Source organism: Megachile rotundata, chromosome 3, assembly GCF_050947335.1.
Source record: "Megachile rotundata isolate GNS110a chromosome 3, iyMegRotu1, whole genome shotgun sequence".
Lineage (NCBI taxonomy): Eukaryota > Metazoa > Arthropoda > Insecta > Hymenoptera > Megachilidae > Megachile > Megachile rotundata.
The window spans coordinates 16,911,057-16,917,189 of record NC_134985.1 but is presented as its reverse complement, the minus strand read 5'-3'; the positions used below and the strand labels follow the sequence as shown (position 1 = coordinate 16,917,189).

The following is a 6,133-nucleotide window of genomic DNA, read 5'->3' as shown; positions in this document are numbered from 1 at the left end:
TGTATAGAATAAACCTAAAAGCTTGAATTATAATTAAAAAACTAAGCCTTGTCGAAAAGAAAGTTTCTCGCCACAAACGAACTGAACAGTCGTGAATAGAACGAGCAAGGATCAAATTAACCGAGCAATCGGCAAGAGAATTGCGGGATAAATCGAAGGAATGACACGAGATATCCTTCAAAAGGCGTGTAACGAATCGCAATCGTATAACTGCAGAAATAGATACGCTCTGAAGCGAGACGAGCAAGATTTACGCGGGCAATTGTTGGCCCGCTTGTCATTTCGAGCGTGCATCGAGAAAGGAAATGTAGCCGAAAGAAGTTATGGCGTCCAGACGTCCCGGGGGTTGTTCGCGTCCAACGCGAGATTTTTCGGAAATTGACCGTAAACGACCGGGTCAATTTACGCTAGCCGGGGAAAGTGACAGCTCGATTCTCGCCCGATCGATTCCGGGAGGTCGCCCTTAAAGGTTGCCAGAAAAATGGGAATTTAAACGACCTCTGCCACGCGAACCTCTCTAGAATCTTAATTGGAACCGAAGACAAAGGAGAGACGGGCACAAAGAGAGAGAATTACAATCGACCGACGTTCAGAAACGTCTGAAAAATATATTCTTCGCTTTTTGCTACGATCGCGTTCAATTTCCGTTTCGATTTTCAACCAGACTGTGCACAATCTTATCGGGACTATTTGAGGATTTAAATCCTTCGAAATAAGTGCACGGAATACAGATGTGATACGCATTTACAAGAGTTACTGTTTTATGCCTTCTTTTCAGGTACAATGAACTTGTCAATTAGTTAAATCACTTCTGTCGAATATTTTGTATTTGAAGCACGGGGTGGATGTTAGCTTTCACGTTTTGAAATATTTGTAAAAATTTGTTGAAACATCTCCGCGTCGAAAAATAATGAATTGAAGGAATATTTTGCATGAAGAATTATGAGTGGAATAAAAATGTTTGATGGTGGAGTAGAATATTTTTGAGCGCAAACGTACACTGTAGGGTACAACCTTTCGCTAATCGTTGAAAATTCATAAGCATCGGATGTGTGCAATTCGCTGGAGCTCGTTGAATTTCGCGTTCATTTCCAAGGAGTTAATATTCAAAATGAACGTCAACATAGGGGCCCGGGCTACCGTTAATCTTCGATGGCATGTGGGACCACTCATGGCGTGCCGCCGGTTCGCGTTAATTATGCAAATGAATAATTAACATTTCGATTATTTCAACTACGACACTCGCAACGAACCGACTGAAATTCATCGATTCGTATATCTACGAGCACTGTCGTCACGGTTATTAATAACGAGCCAGACGATAAATTACGACGCGTGCCGTTTTCGAGCGAGACCTCGTAAAAACGTATCCTCCTTTGCCCTAATGAAGACGCTCGCGAGCCCCGGAGCGAAAGGTCGAACGTGCACGACGCGAAGCAAACAGCATGGAAGAGATATCAACGCGGACAAAATCATCAGCGAATCGAAATGAATCACGTTTGATCTCTTTCGAGAAACTTTGACGAGCGAATTAACGGACAGCCACCTGAGAATATTAATCGTTACGAATTTATCGAACAGGAGGGTTACGGTTCCACGAACTTGCCGACGATTGATCAATGGGAAACGAATCGACTCGACTGCAGAAATAAACTGTTAGTCTTATGAATATATTCATACCTAGTTCATCAATATTCAAAACCTACTTTCCTGGCTACGCTTAAATCCACTGAAATCGGATGTGATCGGCACCCGTCGGATACGAACGTTTCGCATCGTTTTTAGAACTTCGAGCTTTACGATCGTTCGATTCAATCAAAATCCTGCCAGATTTTTATGTAGAAAATTCATATCGCTGTTCGACATTGTTGCGAATGTTCAAACTCTGGTATCACGATGTTTATTCATTTTGGTTATGGTTAATTTTCATTTGGACATTTTGATGAACTGTTGTGTTATGACAATTATTGCTTTATAGATTTTGATAATTTTGCTTTGAAAATTGTGATCAATTTCGGTTGAAGATTTTCGTGAATGTTGACAGGAAGATTTGGGTGATTTTTGATATGATGATTATGATGAGTTTTTGTATGAAGATTTTTATAACTTTTGATATAAAGTCTTTCTCTATGATGACTTTTGATGAATTTGTACATGGAAACTTTGACGACTTTCAATATGACGATTATGGCATATCTGTTTAAAAAATTTTATTTTTATACGAAGATGTTTAAGAATCATTTTACGATGAATTTAATTATTGCAGAAAAATCTAGGTAGGTACATAGAGATTTTCTGAAAAGTATTTCTTTATCATGTTCAAGAATTTTACTGCCCTGATACATGATTTTGAACTAGAGATCAATGTTACAATTATTTTTAAAGTGACCATAGAACTTAAAGAGATTGACACGAATGATTTGAAGAATACCATCCCTGAGTATTTTTCATTAGGAAATGAACTAGATGAATGTAGAAAGATACAATAACATGAAAAATGGAAAAGTTTATCCTTTAATCCACATATTTAAAGTAGAACAACACAACGATACCAAATACAAGAATACTTCTCACGATCCAATATTTTCCACCAAAAAGATAGCCCCGCCCGATACTTTCTCCAATGCAAACGACTATCAATTAAATTTGCCCGAATGAATTTTAACGACGCGAGCGAAGAGAGACCTAACACGAAAAATTTGAGAGGCGAAAGGAAGCGTTCTCGCGAATTCGACATTCCGTTGGACCATTTCCAATTCCGTGGACCTTTCTCTTTCTTCTATCATTGCCTGTTGCGTCATTTCGCCAGCTAACAGAGGAACGTGAGCAGCGTATCCCAAAGGACCCGACGAAAGAACCGTTCGTGAAACAGTTCACGTCTCGATTCGGGAGATTTACCGTAGGCACCAGCAAATAGATCACTCCGCTAATGGACGGTCTCCTTGTCGATATTACCGTCCCCTACCAACGTTTTGGCCAGGAAATTAGCAAGTCTTAAGAGATTCCTACCCCCGTGTTAATCGTCGGGCTGATTTCTGTGGCGCGTCGCTTTCGGACAATTTGCCACGACGAAATTTCATTTGTTCCCTGCTCCCTTTGCCGGCTCCCCTTCGAGGGTCTCTTCTCGCTAATCCACCTTATTCTCTCCTCCTTCTTTCGAAAGCTCAGGCAGGATTAATCGATGTTATCCAGACCGAAAACCGTGAAAATGTCATTCGATGCCGCGGCAGCCTCGAGCGACGCTCAATGAAGAACCAAATCAGATTTCAGCCGGCGGCCGACGGCTTTGTAACAATAAGTCGGATTAAGGGCTGATCAACGATACACTCCACGACAGACATTATACCCTCTTTCCACTTCCTATTCTACCTAAGACATTTCATGATACCGATCGATTTAGCTATTTGATATACAACGATTGGTCATTTTGTATCGAAGATGTGTCACAAAATTTCACAGAGTCCGAACACAGTAACGGAGTCACAACGCACAGCGAGCGTCCCGTTCACGTGGCGTCGCTCAAATTCCCGCGCGCTTTTCTCGGCGGCAGATACAAAAGACGTGAAAATTCCTACCTTAACTGTCGGTCCGCGTACAGCACGGTCGATCAGGCATAGAACTCGCGCACACCGAACAGCACGTAAGAAATCATGGATCACAGCCAGGCTCCTTATTTCCCGCCCTTTTGGTCTCCGTTCGAACTGGTGGAAAAACAACGCACACCCTCGTTCGAGCACCTTTTATATTTAATTTATCGCACGTCGCACCGCTAATCGCACCGTCTACCAAACTATCAACGATCACACGCGTTCTCCAGTCACACGGAATTATAAATAAACTTAATGATCACTGATAATTATCCTCGCGTCCCTACGAACGTCGATCGCTACGATGGGCAGGAATGGCAAGGTCCCCATTCAATACCGGGCACGTTTCGCGAGCTGTACGATCGGACGTAAACAACATAGCATGCAACAACCATACCGTCACGGCGCCACGGCACAAACTGACAGGCTGACGAGAGCCTCGAGTTGCTCGAAGGAGAGAAGCGGCTCGGCTTAGAGGGAGGAACAGAGAGGGGTGGGGACCAGTTACGTGTTCCCCTCTCGTTCTAACCAAACGATCGTTCAATCTCGCCGCGTCTCGCTTCCTCGCGTTCTATTGCCACCTAGTGGCGGTCTCGCAAACTCGTTCTCGGCTACGGGCCTCCACCTCCCTTCGACCGACATCGGAGGGGGTGAAGCACGTGGGGCTGCCAGAGAGGGAGGTTCAGGGCGCGAGCGCAACGGGCTTTCGCGGATAGATGCTTCGACAAAACCTTGCCTTCGAATCAAGTTCATGCGATTATGTATTACGTTTTTTCGGGTTAACCCCTTTTGTTGTAACGTTGTATCATGGTTCGATTTGGATATTTACGTAAGTTCGCTACTGGTAATGATTAAAAGAATTGCGGAGCTATATGAGACTTATAATTTATTTGATTTGAGGTTGTGTTAGTTGTCTTTGACTGAAGTAATTGTCGAAGAGATCTTAGGGTAGGGGATTAATATTCAACCCTTAAGACATTGGCGACAGTAGACATAACAGATGTATGGTTAAATGCAATGATAGATGTAAACAGATAGCATGAAGTAAGAAAGATGGAAGAAGGATAATGTTATAGTGATATTATGGGGCAGGTCGTGGACTTGTGCAACCGTGGAGGAGGGGGTTAAAAGTATAGTGAATTAATTGAGTAATGGTGTGTATAATAGTATGATGGTATAATAGTGCAATAGTAGGGTGATATAATAACATGGTAGAATTTTAGTGTAATAATAATACAGTGGCATAGGAATGTAACCATGTAATCGTATAATAGTGTAATAGTATAGTAGTACAGTAGTACAGTAGAACAGTAACATAGTAGTACAACAGTACAATAATACAGTAGTATACAAGTACTACTTCCATACCACTATATTCAATGATACCATAGTATTGTACTATACTACCTTAATAGTATAATACTATATTACCATATACTCCTAAACAACACGATAAATAAAGCAATAGAACATCAAAACATCAGTATAGTACCGCAAACGTCCACCAAAATAAAGAAACACCAGAATAGTAAAATCTCTCCAAATACCATTGAACCCAAACGAACAAATCTGCGCCAAAACTTTCTTTAAAATGTTTATTTATGAATGAACGCACACAGCACATTTCGCAAATGAACGGAAACTTCGTGTTTTGTCCGGTTACTATACATTGTTCGAAACACACGGAGTACGGGAGAGAAGAGGGGGGGTGAGAGGCCAGGTTGGGGTGAGGTTGCAAAATATGTTGTAGAAATGGGGTGGCCGATGAATGCGGTCGCCCGTAGACTAGGGATTTTATTGATCTTTTTTCCAGCCCACGCTCTAGCAAGCGGGGGTGGGCAGGCAGCCCGCGTACACGCGCGCACGCTTAATTAAGCGGCCGGACTTACGTCGCGTATACCTCCGTGTACGCTTCATCGAACAGGCCACTACCTCTGTTTCGACGATCGACTGAAATCCCGCTCGACCAACGCCGATCGATTTGCGGCCAACTTTCGAACCATTGAAATTATACGGACCGACTTGCACCGGTTTATACATTCAATTTTGCATTGTCGCCTGTTGGCACTTGTCGACGCTTGGTTCTGCGAATTTAGCTTTCGTTGCTTTGCACTTCATTTCTATTACGAATTACGGAATTTATAATATAGGAAGGGGCTGCTGAATTGAATGTATTGTAACAGTGTGGGAGATGTGACTAATATATTCTTCATTTATTATAAGTAGTAAATAAATCAAGATATGTGTATCAAGGTATGTATATGTATATCAAGATATGTGTATGTCAAGGTATGTATATGTATAACAAGATATGTGTATATCAAGATATGTATATGTATATGTATATCAAGATATGTATATGTATATGTATGTCAAAGTATGTGTATATCAAGATATGTATATGTATATGTATATCAAGGTATGTGTATATGAAGATATGTATATGTATATGTATGTCAAGGTATGTGTATATCAAGATATCTATATGTATATGTATATTAAGGTATGTGTATATCATGATATGTATATGTATATGTATAACAAGA

At 41.3% G+C, this 6,133-nt stretch overlaps 1 protein-coding gene across 1 annotated transcript in view; it reads right to left on the bottom strand.

Moving 5' to 3' along the window:
- The window catches only part of LOC100882475 (discoidin domain-containing receptor 2), a 162,420-nt gene extending 158,383 nt beyond the window's left edge, over positions 1-4,037 (bottom strand). The window contains exon 1 of the mRNA XM_076530137.1: positions 3,576-4,037. The gene's annotated coding sequence lies outside the window, so the exon portion shown is untranslated. The remainder of the gene's footprint in view (positions 1-3,575) is intronic.
- Between the last annotated feature and the right edge of the window lie 2,096 nt (positions 4,038-6,133).